The 22,318-nt window shown below is 38.3% G+C and overlaps 1 protein-coding gene across 1 annotated transcript in view; it reads left to right on the forward strand.

Moving 5' to 3' along the window:
* DTHD1 (death domain containing 1) overlaps positions 1-22,318 on the forward strand; it is an 84,324-nt gene that overhangs the window by 40,312 nt on the left and 21,694 nt on the right. The window lies entirely within an intron of this gene.

Below are 22,318 nucleotides of genomic sequence, written 5' to 3' on the forward strand. Positions count from 1 at the left end.
ATTTTACTGTCTTTTCAGACTCTATTTCATCTATTTCCACTCTGAAAAAAGGAAAAGTATTAATCACTCAGTTGTGTCCAACTCTGTGGGATCCCATGGACTGGAGCCTGCCAGGCTCTTCTGTCCATGGAATTCTCCAGGCAAGAGTACTGGAGTGGGTAACCATTCCCTTCTCCAGGGGATTGTACCAACCCAAGAACTGAACCCAGGTCTCCTGCCTTGCAGGCAGATTATTTACCATCTGAGCCACCAGGGAAGCCCCTATCTCCATTCTAATCTTTCTTATTTCATCTCTTCTGTTAACTTCAGGCCTTTTTGCTCTTCTTTTTCTAGTTTTTTTTTAGGTACAAAACTAGATTGTTTATTTGTGATTTTTCTTGTTTCTGAAGTAAGCCTGTTTTATTATCATGAACATTCTTCTTAGAACTGTTTTAGCATAGATTTTTGTGTTTACATTTCTGTTTTCATTCGCCTATGTATTTTGTGCTTGTGTCTTTGAATTTCTAGTTGGTTACTGGTTATTCAGTAGCATATTGTTCAATCTCCACAAATTTGGTGATTTTCTGTTTTTTCTTATGGTTGATTTTTAATTTCATGACATTGTTGTTTGGAGAAGATGCTTGACAGGATTTTGGCTTCCTTAAATTTATGGAGACTTGTTTTGTGACCTAAGTGTGTGGAAATGGCCCATGTACACTTGAGAAAACTGTGTATTCTGCTGCTTTAGATGGAATGTTTCTTTTTTCTTTCTCTGTATATGTATATCTAATCTATTAGGTTCATTTGGTTTGATGTGTTGTTTAAAATTGATGTTTGATTATTATTTTTCTGTATGGATGATGTCGGAGAAGGCAATGGCACCCCACTCCAGTACTTTTGCCTGGAAAATCCCATGAACGGAGGAGCCTGGTAGGCTGCAATCCATGGGGTCACTAGAGTCGGACACGACTGAGTGACTTCACTTTCACTTTTCACTTTCATGCACTGGAGAAGGAAATGGCAACCCACTCCAGTGTTCTTGCCTGGAGAATCCCAGGGATGGGGAAGCCTGGTGGGCTGCCATCTATGGGATCGCACAGAGTCGGACACGACTGAAGCGACTTAGCAGCAGCAGCAGCAGCATGGATGATGTATCCATTGATGTAAGTGTAATATTAAAGCGGGACTTCCCTGGTAGTCCAGTGGCTAAGACTCCAAGCTCCCAAGTATTGCTGTCAGTTTCTCCCTTCAGGTCAGCCCTAATATTTGCTTTCTTTATTATAGTGCTCCCCTACTGGGTGCATATATATTTATAAATGTAACATCTAAAGAATAAATTATAATTGACACCATAAAAATAAAAAATATCATAAGAAACTACTATAAACAATTATAGACCAGCAAACTAGGCAGCCTACAAGAAGTGGATAAATTCCTAGAAACAAACTATCTTTTAAGACTTAGTCATGGATAAATATACTGAATAGAAGATACTTAATCATGAAGAAAATCTGAATAGATTGATTTCTTATAAGGATATTGAAATGGTGATAAAAAAAAATCTCTTAACAAACTATAGTCTAGGATCAGAAAGCATTGGGGGTGAATTCTCCCCAAAATTTAAAAAAATATTTAATACTATCCTTCAAACTCTTCCAAAATGTTGAAAAGGAGGGAATGTTCCTAAACTCAATTCATGAAATCAACATTACCCTGATACCAAAATCAAATAGGATACCACCAAAAAAGAGAAAAGTACAGGCTAGTATCCTTAATAAATGTAGATGTAAAAATCCTCATCAAAATATTAGCACACTGAATCCAACAATAGACTCATACAGCAGGATCAAGTGGGATTTATCCCAGGAATGCAAGAATAGTTCAATATTTGAAAATCAATCAATGTGTTATACTACATTTCAAAATAAATGATAAGAATCATATGATCATCTCAATAGAAGCAGAAAAAGAATTTGACAGAATTCAACATCCATTTATGAAAAAATATCAACAAAATAGGTATAGAGAAAAGGTACCTCAACATAATAAATGCAATACATGACAAATCGACAGTAAACACCACACTAAATGGTGAAAAACTGAAGGTATTTACACTAAGATCAGGAATAAGACTTTTACCTAAGAAGATATGCAGATGGTTGATATGCATATGAAAAGATGTTCAAGATCACTAGTTATCAGGGAAATGAGATTCAACACTGCAAAGAGATATACCTCAAATTTCTCATATAGAATGATTATTGTCAAAAAGACAAGAAATAACAAATGTTAAAGAGGATGTGGAAAAAAGGGAACATTTATACACTTTGGGGATGGTGGGAATGTAAATTGAAGGAAATCTAAATTGGTCCAGCCACTGTGAAAATCAGCATAAAGATACTTCAAAAATTAAGAAAAAGCTACTATATGATTCAGCTATTCCACTTCTGGGTATTTATTCAAAGTATACAAAAATATTAATTTGAAAAGATATATGTACCCTATCCTCATTTCAGTATTATTTACAATAGCTAAGATATGGATACAACCTAACTGTCCATCAACAGATGAATGGAAAAGGAAGATCTGGTATATATATACAATGGAATACTACTCAGGGATTAAAAGAATGAAATATTCCATGTGTAATGACATGGCCTGACTTTACGGTACTTAGTTATATTATTGACTAAGCAATATAAGTTAGACAAAAGAAAGACAAATACCATATGATTTTACTCATATGTGGAGTCTAAAAAACAACAGAAAATGATTAAACAAACCAAAATAAAAATAAATTCATAGATACAGATAACAGATCGGTGATTACCAGTCAGAGGGGAGGGGGTTTTAGGAATGAGCAAATGGTTGAAGAATGTCAATTGTATGGTGATGATTGATAACTAGATTTTTGGTTTTGTGCACTTTGCAGCATATACAAACATGAAATGGTAATACACACCTGAATCATAAATAATGTAACATAGCAATTTTACTTCAATTAAAAAAAAGAGTCAATTACTTTTGTCTAAAATTCTTCTTTGTATTGGGAAAGTAGGGTTGAATTGTTCCCCTCAACTTGTGAAGCAAAAAGTCAATGATGTTATTGCTATACATACTATTTCTTTTAGTGATCCAGGACTTGTACTTAACTATATTCTAATGAGAAGTGAAAAATGTTTCACTCCAGAGGAAGAACAAATTTTTTATCCTTTAAAGAAAGTTGAGTAGTTTTCCTACTTTTATGGTTTTTATATTTTTACTTGTGTTATGAATAGCAGAAACATGTTTTCTATGGGAAAAGATTTTGTATTTACTTTAAATATATTACTAAAGTAAGTCATTTGATAAATATTAATTGAAATTCTGAAATGGAAAATGTGTTAAGTTAGGCATTATGATAAATACTGAGTTATATAGGATAATACAAGCCTTAAAACTGCATTGTCCTGAATGGTAGCTACTATCCACATCTTTCCATGGAACACTTGAAATATGGCTAGTCCAAACTGCTGCTGCTGCCGCCAAGTCACTTCAGTCGTATCCAACTCTGTGAGACCCCATGGACTGCAGCCTACCAGGCTTCTCCGTCCATGGGATTCTCCAGGCAAGAACACTGGAGTGGGTTGCCATTTCCTTCTCCAAACTGAGATGTACCAAAAATGTCAAATACACACTGGACTTCAAAGACCTAGTACAAAAATAGAAAATATTTCATTAATTTGTTTATAATGATTTCATTGTAAATGATAACCTTTTGGATATGGAGTTTAAAATGTATTACTAAAACTCATCTCACCTGATTAAAAAAAATTTAACTAGAATATTTTAAAGTATATTTCTATAGGATATCATTGCTCTAAATTATTTACAATCTATCAGAGTAGCAAAACATGAACAAAATTACCTTGTAAGATTGTGAATGATTAGATTAATGGTATAAACAGTGTACTAATAGTTATTCAGAGGAGGGAAATTGTTTTTCTGAAAGTTAAACTTGAGAAAAATTTCAAGGTGGTTATGGCAATTTATCTGAGCTTTATAAGTATGTAGAAATTTGGCCACTGGAAATGAAGAAAACGTATGTTAGGCTGAGGAAATGGAGTAAATTTGACTGGGGATTGTAGGCATAGTTTAGCAGGAATTCAGAATTCATATAATAAGCATTATAATAATTTATAAAGTACCAAAGATCTTTCAAGTGTTTTCCCTTCATTGCATCATTAAATTCTCATAAAAATCACACGAGGCATTATCATTTTATAGGAAACTTAGGCACAGAAATTTTAGGCAAGTTGTCCATGGACCAAAAACTAATAAGTGTCAGAATTGGGATTCTGACCCAGAAAATCTGCTTCACACATGGGCAATCACAGAGCACTATTGCCTCTTGAGCAGGTAACACAAGAATTTTTATTCAAGGATGCAAGATGGATTTTAGGACACTCAGGTTCTCCCTGCAAGTTGTAAGACAATTTCATGTATAACATGCTTTAGTGTAGAGGTGACAGGACATGGATTCTGGTCATTGGCACTGAAAATAGCCATTTGCATGGGCCCAGAGACATTAACTCTACTTGCTGGTTTCAGAGAGACTTCCTGAGGTTCTTAAGAGCCATGAGTAAGGTAGCTGACTGTAGCAAAACCACTGATACAGAAAATGACATTTTAAGAAAGGTATAGCATCTTCCCTGGTGGCTCAGAGGTTAAAGCATCTGCCTCCAATGTGGGAGGCCTGGGTTTGATCCCTGGGTCAGGAAGATCCCCTGGAGAAGGAAATGGTAACCCACTCCAGTATTCTGGAGAATCTCATGGACGGAGAAGCCTGGTAGGCTATAGTCCACGGGGTCGCAAAGAGTCGGACACGACTGAGCGACTTCACTTACGTACTTATAGCTAGAGAGGTGTATATTCACTATCCATTGTTCATTTTCATTTCCACTTAGGGTCCGTGCCTTTGCTTCTCCCTGTGTTTGGGGGTCTCTTCCCTCCGATAGTCACATCAGTTCAGTTCAGTTCAGTCATTCAGTTGTGTCTGACTCTTTGAGAACCCATGGACTGCAGCACATCAGCCTTCCCTGTCCATCACCAACTCCCGGAGCTTACTCAAACTCATGTCCATCCCATTCTCCTCCCACCTTCAATCTTTCCTAGCATCAGGATATTTTCCAATGAGTCAGTTATTTGCATCAGGTGGCCAAATTATTGGAGGTTCAGCTTTAGCATCAGTCCTTCCAATGAATATTCAGAATTGATTTCCTTTAGGATTGACTGGTTGGATATCCTTGCAGTCCAGGGAACTCTCAAGAGTCTTCTCTAACACCACACTTCAAAAGAATCAATTCTTCAGTGCTGAGCTTTCTTTATAGTCTAACTCTCACACCCAAACATGACTACTGGAAAAACCATAGCTTTAATGAGATAGACACTGGTTGGCAAAGTAGTGTCTCAGCTTTTTGATATGCTGTCAAGGTTGGTCATAGCTTTTCTTCCAAGGAGCAAGTGTCTTTTAATTTCATGGCTGATTTCACCTTCTGCAGTGATTTTGGAGCCCCCCAAAATAACGTCTCTCACTGTTTCCATTGTCTCCCCATCTGTTTGCCATGAAGTAATGGGACCAGACGCCATGATCTTAGTTTTCTGAATGTTGAATTTTAAGCCAGCTTTTCACTCTCCTCTTTCACTTTCATCAGTTCAGTTCAGTCGTTCAGTCGTGTCCGACTCCTTGCGACCCCATGAATCACAGCACGCCAGGCCTCCCTGTCCATCACCAGCTCCCAAAGTTGACTCAAACTCACGTCCATCAAGTTGGTGATGCCATCCAGCCATCTCATCCTCTGTCGTCCCCTTTTCCTCCTGCCCCCAATCCCTCCCAGCATCAGAGTCTTTTCCAATGAGTCAACTCTTCGCATGAGGCGGCCAAAGTACTGGAGTTTCAGCTTTAGCATCATTCCTTCCAAAGAACACCCAGGGCTGATCTCCTTTAGAATGGACTGGTTGGATCTCCTTGCAGTCCAAGGGACTCTCAAGAGTCTTCTCCAACACCACAGTTCAAAAGCATCAATTCTTTGTTGCTCAGCTTTCTTCACAGTCCAACTCTCACATCAAGAGGCTCTTTAGTTCTTCTTCACTTTCTACCATAAGTGTGGTGTCATCTGTATATCCAAGGTTACTGATATTTCTCCTGGCAAACTTGATTCCAGTTTGTGCTTCATCCAGCCTGGTATTTCTCATGATGTAGTCTGCATATAAGTTAAATAAGCAGGGTGAATATATGCAGCCTTGATGTACTCCTTTCTTGATTTGGAGCCAGTCTGTTGTTTCATCTAAGGTTTTAACTGTTGCTTCCTGACCTGCATACAGATTTCTCAGGAGGCAGGTAAGGTAGACTGGTATAGCTGATTCTTCTTATTTAGGTCTTAGCTCAGACATCACCTCCTTATCTATATTCCTCCATCTCCTTATCTCAAGGTGCTCTTTAATTAGTGAACCTTTTAAAACTTACTTCATAACACTTATCATTAATTGAAATTATTATATTTATTTATTATTATATTTATTTATTTCTACTTGCAATTGCTTCTTGAGAGAGCAAGGTCCATGTTCTTGCTCTAGCATTAGTGATTAGAAAAATGCCTCTTACACTGTAGGCACTCTAAATATTTGTGACTGGTTGAACGAGGGGAAGTCTACAGAGTCCCTTAGCTTCTACTAAAGTTTAGGAATTACTGACTTAATGGAATACTTGAGTACTCCCATATCAGTGATTTATAGGCTGTGTTCAAACACTTGGCAGGTAGGCCAAGGGGTTGATTTGGATCAATGTTGAGGATTTGAGAGCAGAGAAAGGATTCATCAGGGGTGCACTCTAGACACTTTGATTTAGCACTTTACTTCCTAAGATCATTATGTTGTTCTAATGCTATGGGGTAACAAAGAGGGAGACAAGTAAGGGAGGCTGTTGGGATTCTCTGACAGGATTTGGCCAGAGTTTCAGAAAATGGAAAGAAAGGCTCTTATGTGAGACAGGACAACTTGAGGTACAAAATGTGACCCAAATTCAGCTTTCAATTTGCAGTGATTTCTCTGTAGCCCAACTTCATGAATTAATTAGTCAAATTAGCCAAGCTAGAAAATTAAGAGGTTTATACAGGATTTTTCTCAATGAAAGTCCATTTAGAGATTGTCCAGATCTTTTGTATGAGCTCTTCCTTCACTTTAATTCTAGAACAACTTCTCCACCTGTTTGCCTGAGCAATTCCTACTGGCTATCCCTTACAACTCTGCTGAAGTGTGACTTCTCTCTGGAAGCCTTCCCCTACCTCCTTCTCTACCAAGTTAGGTGCTCCTGGCATGTGTTTCCACGACATTCTATGCTTTCCCTATCACTGGAGTTATTATATTTTATTATAATTACTTGCTTTCCAATAGACAAGTGTTTCTCAATCTCTTTTCTCTTCCTAAGGGATCTTCAGACTGTATAACTGTTTATGTATTGTATGTGTGTGTGTGTGTATATATATATATATATATATTATATTAAAACTTTAAGGTTTTTTGTCTTACCTAACAACAAATTTTCTCTCCTTAAGAGTGATGTTACCTCGGTTGGGAATGAGTATAATCAACCATGCAGATGCGTCCACTACTCTGCTCAAATTTGGATTGTCAGTGCTATGTTTATAGTACACATTTGATAATTATTTACCTGGAGAAGGCAATGGCAACCCACTCCAGTACTCTTGCCTGGGAAATCCCATGGACAGAGGAGCTTGGCAGGCTACAGCTCATGGGGTCGGGAAAGGGTCAGACACAACTTAGTAACTAAATAATTAGATAAATGAGATAATTTTTCAAATCCTAAAATTGTCCAACCTTGAAATTAATCATCTTGAGACTATATTGTCATGTTAAAAAATACATTTTAAATGTCTGCTGCCTTTCTTATATAAACACATAGCAAGTATGCCATCTGTCTTTTTTTCCCTCCTAGATAGATCTGTATAGGGATTTCCAGATTTACTCTTTTGACCTTTTCTCACGGTATAGCCTGGCAGGCTACAGACCACAGGATTGCAAAGAGTCAGACACAACTGAGCATCCATGCAAACTAACTCTTTACAAGTAAGTTTCTTGGCATTGAGAAAGAATCTGTGGCTGGAAAATTATTTCCCTCATTTAAAACTAACATATCTAAATGGGAATTGAAACCGTGACCTCTATTTCTGTGAGAACAGACTTCTTCCATAAAGTTCAGAATTTAAAAAAATTCCATCTCAGCTAGACAGTACTAGGATGTGCTATTTTTCAGGAATGGAAGTAGCCGCATTATATGGAGCTTGGCATTAATGCATATTACAATACACATACATTTATAGATGTGGCATAAATTAGGTGAAAACATCTGTCAAAATTCAAAGTGTTTTCCACAGAGAAGGCAAGCAGTAAATATTCATATCTATGTATATAGATATAAACACGCACATATTGGCATACAAATAATTATAATGTATGACCTTAATGTACTACCTCTGTTTTCCAACAATGTGAATATATCACCCATTACTTCATGCTTGTGAGTATCTCTGTTTATCTTATTCTTCAGCCTCCATATTCCATTCATTCATATTTTAATTCATCCAACACACATCTTTTGTCTCCTGGGCCATGCATACTGTGGTGTTCCAATATATATGGTCTCATTCTTCCCTTGCATCTCTACAGACTACTCTCAGATCAGAGTGTAGAGTGAGCCTTTAAACCATCAGTCAGATCACCTCCTGCCTCTGCTCCAAACACTGCAGTGACTTTCGGTTTCATTCAGAGTAAAAGATTCTATATGAACTTGCCCCCTTGACACTAAGACTTTTGTTTCCTCTTTACTTACTTAACTATTGTCACAACGGCTCTCTGACTATTTTTGGAACTTGCTGCTAATGCATAGGCTTTAGGTCTTTGTATTAGTGGTTCCCCCTGCCTGGAATACTCTTCCAACCATTAGATACCTACATGGATAACACCTTCATCTCCTCCTTCAGTTTGATCAAATTTCAGCTTCTCCCTGAGGCCCACCTTGATTCTATTTCTTATTGCAGTCAGTTCCTACCCATACAATTTGACACTCCTGATCCTTCTGAAATTGCCCTGATATTTTTCTTTCCTCTAAAGCAGTGCTACTTTCAAACATCTATTTCCTCATGTATTATGTTTATTGTAGGAGCACCTCCACTCCACAGCCAGGACATAAGGTCCTTGAAGGTAGATGTCTTTATCTGTTTTGTTCACTAATGAATCACAAGGAATTATTATAGGATAGTATCTGGCATCAGAGAAGACAATGGCACCCCACTCCAGTACTCTTGCCTGGGAAATTCCCATGGACGGAGGAGCCTGGTAGGCTCCAGTCCATGGGGTCGCCAAGAGTTGGGCACAACTGAGCGACTTCACTTTAACTTTTCACTTTCATGCATTGGAGAAGGAAATGGCAACCCACTCCAGTGTTCTTGCCTGGAGAATCCCAGGGATGGAGGAGCCTGGTGGGCTGCCATCTTTGGGGTTGCACAGAGTCGGACACGACTGAAGCGACTTAGCAGCAGCAGCAGCAGCAACATCTAGCATATGTTAAGTCCTCAAGAAATGTTTGTTGCATGGGTGAATTCATAAATAGAGCTTTCATTCAAAATACCAGAAGTGTAAAGAAGAAAGTAAGAAGCAACAAGAAGAAAACTAAATTAGCATCAGAGGGTTGACAGAATTGGCAGTGGCTGCTTATGGACAAGATGGCCAGTAAGGGCTTCACTGTGGAGGTGTCCTTTGGGCTGAAGAGTCACAGTGACAAGAAGTCTGTGTGCTGTGTGGTCAGGAATGCACCCAGGCTGACAAACAGCAGGTATCAAAATGGCAGTGGGCATGAGCTTCTTATCAAGGACTAGAAGGAAGACTACTACAGTGAATGCACACATGAGGGACAGAGAAAGGGCCTGAGGTTTGAAAGTTAAAGAGGGTCCTAATGATAGTTGGCATTTCAATATGATCTTCTGAAAATAGTCACATAATCAATATATGTGTGAAAATGTATGGCTGAAAAAGGTGATTTATTTCCAAGTTTTTCTTAAGATGTGCTTCAAACTTCTTCCTTTTATAAATACTCAAGCCAGTTCAGTTCACATGATGTCTATTCGTGCTTTGGTGGAAACCAGGAGAGTTTCAAAGAAGTGTCAAAGGTTTTTAGGTGGCAGGAAGTAGTGTGCGTCTGTGCTTCTGAAATCACGTCATGTAGATGTCTGTCTGTGCAGTTCCGTTATTTGCACCAGCTTGAGTTGTGGCTGCCTTTGAGTGGTGACTCTTCCTGTCTGCTCAGAGGCTTTGCTTTGAAGGAGAGAAAGGCTCCAGGTGGCTGCTTCTGCAGGACTGTATTCAAAGTCGCAGTCATACCTAACCTTCATATTTACGTAAGCCAGCCGTTGACCCAAGTTTTACTTAGCCTGAACTTCCTCTTTTTTTTTAATTTTTTTAAAATGAACTCCTGACATGTGATTTCTAGTAAATAATGGTACAGCATCAACCCTTACTTTCTCACCACATAAAATAACTTGCTGTGTCAAAGGGAGGAAGCATGCAGAGGCTGGTGCAACATTCAGTTCTTCAGAATCACCACTTTCTTACCATTTAGGACTTTCCTTAGCATCTCCCTGCCCTGCAAAGGCTGACTTTCTTTGCTGTATGATTTTTTTCCCCCCAACAATATGACTACTAAAAAATGACCTTGATTAAATAAATGAGATGTTTCCACTATTGAAAATGTTTATATTCACAGGTACTACAGTTCTATCCAGGCTTTTAGTTGTAACAATTTATAAAATTATATTACATTTCAACAATGAAATGGAACTTTTAATGCTACTGGTAAGAAAGCAGATTAAAAAAAAAATTAAAAAAAAAAGATAACCTGTGAGAGAAATCAGAGTTGTGTGTGATGGGGGGGGGGGGATGGTAAATTTAAAATAGTAATTTAAAAATTTTTGATAACTTAGTCTCATGTTTTCTGTACTAATTATAATACTGTACTGCTTCATATTCCACCCCTACCAATTATAGAAAAAAAACACTAGAATCTTGGTAAGTAGACGCATCATGTCAATGTCTTTATCCTCTGAAAGTTTTAAAAGCCTTCTCACTCTTCCCAGTGTTTCAATGCCAGCGTCCTGGGTGCTGCTTAAACATGCCTTCCCAGCCTGTAGCCTAACCTTCCTCTAAGCCATCAGAATGACCTTCAAAGAGAATTTTGCCCAGGTCACTGAAAAAAGAACTTTATATTGTACATGACACACAAAAGGGAGGGAATGAGCGAAACTGGTTTAGTCAGCAACAGGATCCTAATGTTTTGGAAAGTGCTTTGCCCACCAGTTTAATCAGAAGAGAATAATTGCCTTTGCTTTTACTTCTCCTTCCTCTTCTCTTCCCCTCCCTTTCCTTGTCCCTGTCCTCTCTTCACCTCATCTCTCCCATCTCTTCCCCTCGCTCTTCCCCTTTCTCTGTCTCCCCTCTGCCTTCCTCCTTAACCCTCTGTCCTTAAAAGGAAAGGTTTTCTCTGCTCAGTGGGCAGTACAACTAAACCAAGAATTGCGCAGTGTTTGGCCATATGGTTTTCAATAATTCTTTCATAAAGGAAGCACATACATTCCCGCCTGTCTGGAAAAATGTAACAAAAATAGGTTAATTGATATATTTGGATTTATTCTGTTAAAACTGTAACATTTAATAAGTAAAAAATGATGTTCATTAATTCAAACAATTTTCTAGGTCCTGAACTGTACTGTGGCTCAGCAGTAAAGATTCCATCTGAAATGCAGGAGTCACAGGCGGTATGGCTTCAATCCATAGTTCAGGAAGATCCTCTGGAGGAGGGTATGGCAACCCACTCCAGTATTCTTGCCTGGAGAATCCCATTCACAGAGGAGCCTGGCGGGCTACAGTCCATAGAGTGGCAAAGAGTCAGACATGACTGAAGCGACTTAGTGCGCGCGTGCACACACACACACACACACACATATAAAATGAAGGGCTTAAAAAATGAATACAGGTCAGTCCTAACTTTCAAGGAAATTATGGTCCAGTGAAGGAAATAAAGCATAAACACTTTAAAAGTTATAAAACAATGCAAAATATAAATAATTGAATACAATAATACAGTAATATCCCAAGACAGGAAGTGATGATAAATTGCAAATAAGTGACTGAGATGGTAAGTGCTAGGACAATTTCAGAGAATTTCCAGTAGACTGAGGTGACTTGGGGACATTTCACAGAGCAAGATAGTTGTAGGGAATGTTTAGGTTCTGGAGAGGAAGAGAGAAACAGGCAGTGTGTTCCACATGAGAGGGATGGCATGGGCTGAAACTTACAAGTATCAAAGCACAAGGTGTGTTTCAAGAAAAGACAATGAACAGAACAGCATGGCTTGAGTGAAAGATTTGGAAAAGTCATATTAATAAGTTGGGGAACTATCATAGAGGGATTTGAATGCCTTATTAAGTTCATCCAAATGTCTCTGTGAAACTGTTATGGAGGAATCTTTTTGTCAAAATTTGTCAAAAGAATGTGATTGATTTCATCATAGAGAGATCATGTAGAAAGGAGAGATTCAAACCATACATCCTTAGGATATGAGTAAACAGCAAAATCTCTTAGCCACTGGATTCTTGGAATGAGTCTGGCCATACTGAGGATAGAGAAGTAGGTATCTAACTAGTCATCATTGAGCTTATCTTTCGTCCTGTAAGTAGTGGCTAGTGATTGGAAAATTTTAACCAGGACGGTGACGTGATCAAATTTTGTTGACTTATTACTGTGACAACCTATAGGTATATATTAGAAAGAGAGGAGTTTCAGCAACAGTAAAATAGAAATCTAATGAGGCAGCCTTTGGACTAGATGGTGACAGGCTGATGCTCAGATCATGGCAGCAAGGATGGCAAATGGAGAGCAGGGTTGGAGCAACTGGACTTGGTGATGGAGTGAATATGTTTGGGGATGGGAGGCAGATGACACTGGGAGATGGACAAAGTTGTGGAGTGGGCTCTTCTAGGGTGGCTCTTAGGACACTGGATTGAGCTGCTGTCCTTTGACATAACTTCATGTTTCATTGACTTTAGTTTGGGAATGTGTTCAAACTTCCATTTCATCTCCGTTCCCTCTAACGTCTCATCCAGTAGATCACTGCAACTTTCTATGTGAAGCCCTATCACCAGTCCCCTTTTCTGTCAATACTTCTAGGCTACATGAGTGATAGGTAGTTTTTCTCAAAAATAAATATGATTTTATCTTTTCTCCTAAAACATCTCAATTGGTACTTTCTATCTATTGATCAAAGTCCAAGCCACTTACCCATATATAAGACCCTTAACAAACACCCACAACTTACCCTTGCAACTCTTCATATTACATTTACCCAAAAAACATTTTGCTTCACTTCCACTTAAGCTCTCACTTTTTCACACAGTATTGTATTAATTGCCTCATGGCTCTTCCCAAAGTTTGTCCCTGTGAGCACTGACTCCACACTTAGCTCTATTATCATCTCTTTAGAAGAAGCTCTTAAATTTTCCAGGCAGAATAAGGTACTACACAGTAGCTAGAACCAAAGAACTTTGAACATGTACTAACTATGGTCTGTTATTAATTTAATTTATATAATAATAAAAGTAATGATAATATAGCTGATATTTGTTGTTCTTGGATAGTAACTTGGTAAAACACTTACACGTATTAAACCATTTACTGAAACAGTGGTTGAAGAACCTGAGATATAGAGAGGTTTGAGAACCCAAGTTGGTCTGAGTCCAATAATGGCATTCACAACCCCTCTACCCAGGGACTCCTTTTGTGTTAGAGCTCCTCAGACCTAGGAGAATAGCTCATTCAATCCTTTAATCCCATCTCTAATATACATTCAATAATGTTTTGTTGCACTATCAAAGGATAGATGAATGCATGCTGGGGAAATTGATAAAACAATTAAAGGTGGAGTCTTAATAGCTGACCAAAGCTTTACCTGCTTCCTTTCCCAGCTAACAGTTACATTTAGCAGAAGCCTTTTGTGCCTACAAAGGAATGATTAATGTGGGGATTTCACACACTGGCCACAGATGGGAGGAAGATGTTTGTAAGCTATCTAGGCCTTTCCCAGCACATTCACATCATCACCCCTTTCTGTTGGAAAGGTTATTCCCATCTAGAAGCAGGAAAAAACAAGCCAGGAAATTAAAAAAAAAAAAAATCTGTTAGAATATTCCAGAGAATTTTGTTCAGAGTTGAACAGGAACTTTGACAGATATTTGTGCCTGAAAAAAAACTTGGGATTATAATTTAAAAGTGAAACAATGAAGAGACAAGGTGAAAGCTTATACAAGTTCTAATAGTGCTGTTTATCTTTGATTCGTTGAGTTGTTTTTAAAATCAATATGGTCTCCCACATAGCTGCATTTATGCATCAAAAGCATCTGCTTTGGCCAGAACTGCTTTGAATAGTGAGCAAGCTTTTAAGCATATTCACAATAGTTAACACTGATGGAGTACTTGGTAAATTCCAGGTACGTTTGAAGTGTTCAATGTGCATTAAGTCTATCTTCACCGCAACCCCACATACTACGTCTAATGCCTCACCCTTTGGTAGATAAAAATATCAATCTGGAGATACTAATTTATATATTATCTATTCCAGACTGCTCTTGATGACTTTCCTTTACTGATTCCACATGTCTTCCATTTTGTTGTTCAGTTGCTAAGTTGTGTCCAATTCTTTGCAACCCCATGGACTGCAGCACACCAGGCTCCTCTGTCCTCCACGCCCTTCTGCAGTTTGTTCAAATTCATGTCCATTGAGTGCATGGTGCTGTCTGTATTTCCTGAGTTATCCAGGACCTTACTTTACTTTATGCCTGCAGTCATCCCTAAGACTTCTTCCTTCTCCCTGTGCCAGCTCTTTCGATCATTTAGGGTTTTTTGGATTGGTCTATCTAGATTCCTGGGTCCTCAGGTTGTCTTCTTTTGTGATTGACTCCTTCAAAGGCTGAAAGATAATCAATTCCTTCCTCTGGAGAAAGTCATACTCAAATTGAAGCCTTAAATAGAGTCATTTTCTAAGAAGTAATTTTAAAAAACAATGAGGAAACAAAAGTTTGGCTGCAGTAAAAAGTGTAGAGTTTTAAAACTAAAAAAGATCTGAATGAAACAAAATGGACATTTCTAGTATTGGTAACAGCCTGATTTCATTTCCGAAGATCTTAATTTCTAGATTATCTCCAAGTGAGACCACTCTGGGTCAGTTCTTTTAGCTCTAAACTCAGTTTCTACTTTTTTTCCACAGTAGTCTTACTTCTCTGTAGGCTTATTAGGATCTTCAGATCTTTCTATGTTGAAGCCCTTCCTTTCATTGTGTGGACCAAGCCTTGAGGAAGTTCTACACTGTGCGGTAAAAATGTTAACTGTGATGAAAACAATAACAGGATATTTATTGACTGATGCTTGTGTCTTTTAATCTGTTTCCCTCTCTCTCTCTCTCTCTCTCTCTCTCTCTCTCTATATATATATATATATATATATATATATATATATATTTAAAGGTGTGAGTGTGTGGAAATTTTCAGAAACACACGAAAATAGAGGAACTACAATGAAACTACATGGACTCATCACTTTACTTGTAATTCTGTTTGTTTCTCTAAGGGTAAGGATTTTTTAACAAACAATGGCAAAACCCAATAGAATTAGTTCAGTTCAGTTCAGTCGCTAGGTCGTGTCCGACTCTTTGCACCCCATGAATCACAGCACGCCAGGCCTCCCTGTCCATCACCAACTCCCGGAGTTCACTCAGACTCATGTCCATTGAGTCAGTGATGCCATCCAGCCATCTCATCCTCTGTCGTCCCCTTCTCCTCCTGCCCCTAATCCCTCCCAGCATCAGAGTCTTTTCCAATGAGTCAACTCTTCGCATGAGGTGGCCAAAGTACTGGAGTTTCAGCTTTAGCATCATTCCTTCCAAAGAAATATCAGGGCTGATCTCCTTCAGAATGGACTGGTTGGATCTCCTTGCAGTCCAAGGGACTCTCAAGAGTCTTCTCCAACACCATAGTTCAAAAGCATCAATTCTTCGGCTCTCAGCCTTCTTCACAGTCCAACTCTCACATCCATACCTGACCACTGGAAAAACCATAGCCTTGACTAGATGGACCTTAGTTGGCAAAGTAATGTCTCTCCTTTTGAATATGCTATCTAGGTTGGTCATGACTTTCCTTCCAAGGATTAAGCGTCTTTTAATTTCATGGCTGCAATCACCATCTGCAGTGATTTTGGAGCCCCCCAAAATAAAGTCTGACACTGTTTCCACTGTTTCCCCATCTATTTCCCATGAAGTGATGGGACCGGATGCCATGATCTTCGTTTTCTGAATGTTGAGCTTTAAGTCAACTTTTTCACTCTCCACTTTCACTTTCATCAAGAGGCTTTTTAGTTCCTCTTCACTTTCTGCCATAAGGGTGGTGTCATCTGCATAGAATTAGTAGTTATTACTAATAGTATCTATTACCCAACCCATGTTATATATTTACCTACTGACTCACGTTCCTCCTTTTACTATTAATTTGTTCAAAAAACAAGTTCTGAAAAGTATCCATCCATACATTGCACTTGGCTTGTGAGTCTCCTCCTCCATTTTTTGAATTCTCAGTGTAGGTGACATCCTTTACAGACATCACCTTAATCTAGCCTCAGAGCATACTTCAGAGGTAGGAGCCATCGTCTCTGTTTCACCAATTTGAGATTTTAGCAAGAGTTTAGATGACTTGCCTCGACTTGCATAATCTCACAGGGCAGAGGCTGTGCGAAGGCCCAGTTTTCAAAATCATTCCTATCTCATGCTCTTACATTTCCCTCATTCCTTACACAAGCTGGGTCTTCTGTTTCCTTTTGTCTGCCACTTTTGTCACTACATCATATTTCCTCTCATATCTCTTGCCCCTTTCAATGTATTTGGCAACTCTGGATCTTTCAGGAAGCCAGGGTGCTTGAATCTTTTGCTGAAGCTAATAGAGCAACCTTAGTCTCATAAGGTGGTTTCCTTTGTTATCTGGAATTTTAAGCTCTTGAGGCAGAAGCAGATTTCTCTATCATTTTGGTTTCACATACACAGTGACTTCTGAATAGCCCAGTAGGTTCCTCTGTTCTATCCACATAGACAGGTCATAGCTCCTCATTTTCAGAGCAGAGTCACTGCTATCCTTTTAGCATGATGAAAGCTCCGGCTTTCTCTGGCTCAGGTTATGAGTTCACATTTTTTAACTTTTTGTTGCTGACCTATCACTCAGATACCCTCAAAATGTTCTTTATGGTTTTAAAAGAACAAAAATACTTTCCATGCATGTTTACAGTAAAAGATGGTAAAAGGTAAGATTACTGGCAAATAAAAGTCAATGCTCAGTTACATTTTCCCCAAATTTCAGAATTCTAAGTACTTTATTTTTAGAACAATAACATAACAGCTTTGAATAAAATGGATTCACATAGTGAGGCAGTTATTTTATTTTTAATTCTTTTGAATCCCTGATTCACTCAGTAGATCTTAGATTGGTGCTTACATGTTTTTAGCTCTCTCAAATACCTGCAGAGTTAACAAGCAGAGAGCAACTCTCAGGCTCAGAGATCTTGGCTGGCAAGATAATAATATTGTTTTAACTGTATTTTTTTTTAAGATTTCCATGTGTTTATACAAGTTAAATGGTATTTCCACTTATGCCTGAAATACGATTTTTTAAATGTATTTGTGTAGGTAAAAAAGTAATTTTAAAGAAAAATGTTAAGTAATAGCTATTATCTTGAGTACTTATTATATACAATGATCTTCTCAAAGTTATATGATGTAGCGAAAGATTTCTTTTAAGGGCACTATGAAGCAGATACTATATATCATCATGTCAGATTCATGAATGAGGCAAGTGGGACACAAACCTGTAAGATCACAAGGTTGATATCATTAGGAATTGATTTCTTTCCCTCTTTCTAATACTGCTTCCAAATCCAGAGCAGTGATGATATTTGTGACTGCTGAGCTTAATACAAGAGGTACTAGAATGGCCAAGGGAAAGCCTAGTCTCACATCCTTCCCTTTATATACACAGGTTATAAATAAAGGATCCATAGTCTTACAAATTTTAGCTTTAGTATTACATCTGCTACTTAGTATGTATGTTTTTGGTCAAATTATTTAATCTCTCTAAGCTTCAGTTTTCTAGGGAACCCTCCTCTACTGTTGGTGGGAATGTAAGTCGGTGGGAATGTAAGTTGGTGGGAATTTAAGTGGTGCAGCCACTGTGGAAAACAGTGTAGAAGTTTCTCAGAAAACTGAAAAAGAGAATTACCTCCTGATTCAGCAGTCCTACTCCTGGGTATATGAAAGTGAAAATGAAAGTGAAGTCACTCAGTCGTGTCTGACTCTTTGCGACCCCGTGGATTGTAGCCCACCAGGCTCCTCCATCCATGGAATTCTCCAGGCAAGAATACTGGAGTGGGTTGCCATTTCCTTCTCCAGGGGATCTTCCTGACCCAGGGATCGAACCCAGGTCTCCCGCATTGCAGGCAGACGCTTTAACCTCTGAGCCACCAGGGAAGCCCTGGGCATATAGTTGGATAAAACTATAATTCAAAAAAGATAAGTGCGCCTTTATGTTCATAGCAGCACTATTTACAATACCAAAAACATGAAAACAACCTAAATGTTGATGGACAAATGAATGGATAAAGATATGGTTCATGTATACAACAGAATACTACTCAGCCACAAATATAATGAGATAATATTCTTTGTAGCTCCATGGATCCAACTGGAGATTATTGTACTCAATGAAATAAGTCAGAAAGAGAAAGACGAATAATATATGTTATCACTTATATGTGGAATCTAAATTATGACACAAATGAACTTATCTTCAAAGCAGAAACAAACTCATGGATGTAGAGAAAAGACGAGTGGTTGCCAGGGGAAGAAGTGTTTGGAGGTGGGTTGGAGTGGGAGGTTGGTGTTAGCAGATATAAGCTATTACATAGAGACTGGATAAATAGCAATGTCCTACCATATAACACAGGGAACTATATTTAGTACTCTAGGATAAACCATAGTAGAAAAGAATAGAAGAAAAATGTATACCCTGAAGAAGGGAATGGCTACCCACTCCAGTATTTCTGCCTGGAGAATCCCATAGACAGAGGAGCCTGGTGGGCTACAGTCCATGCGGTCACAAAGAGTCAGACACAACTAAGTGACTAACACACGCACATATACGTATAACTGAATCACTTTGCTGTAGAGCAAAGATTAACAATGTAAATCAACTATATCTCAATTAAAAAAATAAACTTCAGTCTTCTCATTTGTAAAGTAAGTATAACAATTACCTTACAAAGTTACAGATATACTAGACTCCACCAAGGTTATGTAATATATTTTCAGTTATTAAAGTTATTACTGGTACATGATAAGTAATTAAAATTGTAGCTAATATCATTATCTGGAGGAAATAATATTAATGTTTAACTCAGGACTTTAATTGGAATTCTTTAAGACAGGGCTTTGGACAGAACTGGAATTCAAGATTAGTCCCATGTTACCTTGGAGAAGTTACATCTGTGAAAGAGGAATGACAAACTTTCAAATGTGGTTTGGAATGAGATAATATAGTTACACATTTAGCCCAATTGTTGCCACCAGTCCTGCTTGGTATTCTCTGAGCTTCCTGAATCTGTGATTTGGTGTCTGATATTAATCTGGGAAACTCTCACCCATTATTGTTTCAAATACTTCTGTTTCTTTCTCTTTTTCTGGAATTCCTATTGCACACAGGTTTTCATAGTCATTTCACAGTTCTTAGATGTTCTGTTTTTATCTTTTTTCTCTTGATTTTCAGTTTGGGGTTTTCTGTTTAGATATCCTCAAGCTCAAATTCTTTCCATGGCCATGTCCATGTACTAAAAATCCTAAAGTCATTCTTCATTACTCTTACATGTTTTGATCTCTAGCATATCTATTTGGTTCTTTCTGAGACTTACCACCTCTCTGTTTACATTGCACATCTGTTCTTATATGCCGTTCACTTTTACACGAGAGCCTTTAGCATATTAATCGTAGTTTTAAAAAATTCCTATCTGATAATTCTCATAGTACTGCTATATCTGAGTCTAGTTCTGATGTTGACTTGGTCTCTTCAAACTGCTTTTTGTCATTTAGGCTGTCTTGTAATTGCTTCTCTTGATAGCTGAACACGATGTACTGGGTAAGCGGAACTACTATAAATAGACCTTTAGTGACGTGGTGGTAAGCGTGAGGGAAGGCAAGTGTTCTACAGGTCTATGACTTGGTCTCAGTCTTCAGTGAGCCTGTGTCTCCTTCCCATCCACCTTTGGTGGGACAGGATGGCTAGAGGGACCTGAAGTTGGCTATTCCCCTTCCCATAGGTCAGTTACACCCTGATAAAACACCAGCAAATTAAGCTTTGGTTAAATAGTTTCTTCTGAGGGCAGGCCTTCTACAGACAGAGTACTCTGGGATATTTCAAAAGGCTTCCTTTCCTCTCTCCCTGCAGGAACCACAATGGGATTTTTCTCAGATATTCACTATAAGAACCTGGTTGAGTTCCTGGAAGTAAAATTCACAGAAGTGTGGGAAATTTCCCCATGCCTGGGTGCTCCTGGAGTCTTCTCCTGGAGCTCCTGGACTTGTCTGCTCTGCACCTCCAGGAATTTGTTGATCACAGTTCAGGTTTCCTTACCCTGGGCCTAGTTCCTGCGGTTGTTTGTGCTGTGGGTTTCTGCTCTGGTTAGTTGTGATTCTCAGTAGCTCCTTGTCAGTCTCTTCAAATCTGACTAAGAGGTTTGCCCCTGTGACCTTATTTCTCTGACAAATTTAAAGACAGTTGTTGATTATTCAGCTTGTTCTGCTTTTCACTGTTTAGGACAGAATGGCAACTTCTGGCCTCTCACATGCCTAACTGGAAACTGAAAATCTAGCCTAGTTCTTCATGCCAGTAGGTCCTCACTCAGTGCTACTATAAGCTCTTATTTGATTTGTATTATGTTGGACCCATAACTGAAGCACAGAGATTTTATGCTAACATTAATATTTTATATCAGATTACTTCTTTGATCAAGATTCTATCTAATGTATTTATAATATAAAATCTCTAAGAGTTTTATAGGAGTCATACATTATGAAGTTTGAGACTCTACAGTTTATTACTATGATGTGATAAATGAACTCAAGTTAAGCAAATGGCCGCTATTACTTAGTTGAAGAGGCCGCTATATGAAATAAATAAAGAATAAAGTAAGCAGTTAAAACTTGTATGTAGCTATGGTATCTTAAAGGCTTTTGGCAAAATCCATGCTAAAAATACACAAAAATATACTAATTACATATATTCCCTTGATTTATTATTCATTCCACTTCCACTTTTATATCTTCTGACTACAAAATAAATGACCTATTTATCAGAAAAGTCTACAAGAAGTGTTTGGGGATAGGAGAAGTATGACGGTTAAGGCTGGATGGAGGAGTTGTTGCCACAAGATATTATCATAATTACCTGTGAAAATGTCTCCATGAATAACTGCCTTAAGGTAAATGATAAAAATGCTAATATCAGCATCACATTTTTTTTGTTGGATGTGTAATGCTGCCCTTTAGCTATAATTCTCTGTGGCATCCATGTTAGATGGTACTTAAAGTATCAGAAACTTTTTAGCATGTTACTTTACACAAAAATTGGTTCTTCAGTAGAGATTCCAAGAACTAGTGTGTGTGTGTTACTTGCTCAGTCATGTCTGACTCTTTGCAAACCCCGTGGACTGTAGCCAACCAGACTCCTCTGTCCATGGAATTTTCCAGGTAAGAATACTGGAGTGGGTTGCGATTTCCTTCTCCATGGGGCTTCCCGACCACAGCTCTCCTGCATTGCAGGCAGACTCTTTACTGTCTGAGCTACCAGGGAAGCCCCCAAGAAATAGTAGGCATGTAGAAATTAAAGAAGAAAAGTCTATAACTTGTTATTTCTATAGCCACCAAATAGCAATAGTAAGATCTTCATGACCCAGATAACCATGAAGGTGTGATCACTCACCTAGAGCCAGACATCCTGGAATGTGAAGTCAAGTGGGCCTTAGGAAGCATCAGTACGAACAAACCTAGTGAAGGTGATGGAATTCCAGTTGAGCTATTTTTGAAATCCTAAAAGATGATGCTGTGAAAGTGCTGCACTCAGTATGCCAGAAAATTTGGAAAACTCAGCAGTGGCCA

The sequence above is a fragment of the Bos taurus genome, chromosome 6, assembly GCF_002263795.3.
Source record: "Bos taurus isolate L1 Dominette 01449 registration number 42190680 breed Hereford chromosome 6, ARS-UCD2.0, whole genome shotgun sequence".
Classification (NCBI taxonomy): domain Eukaryota; kingdom Metazoa; phylum Chordata; class Mammalia; order Artiodactyla; family Bovidae; genus Bos; species Bos taurus.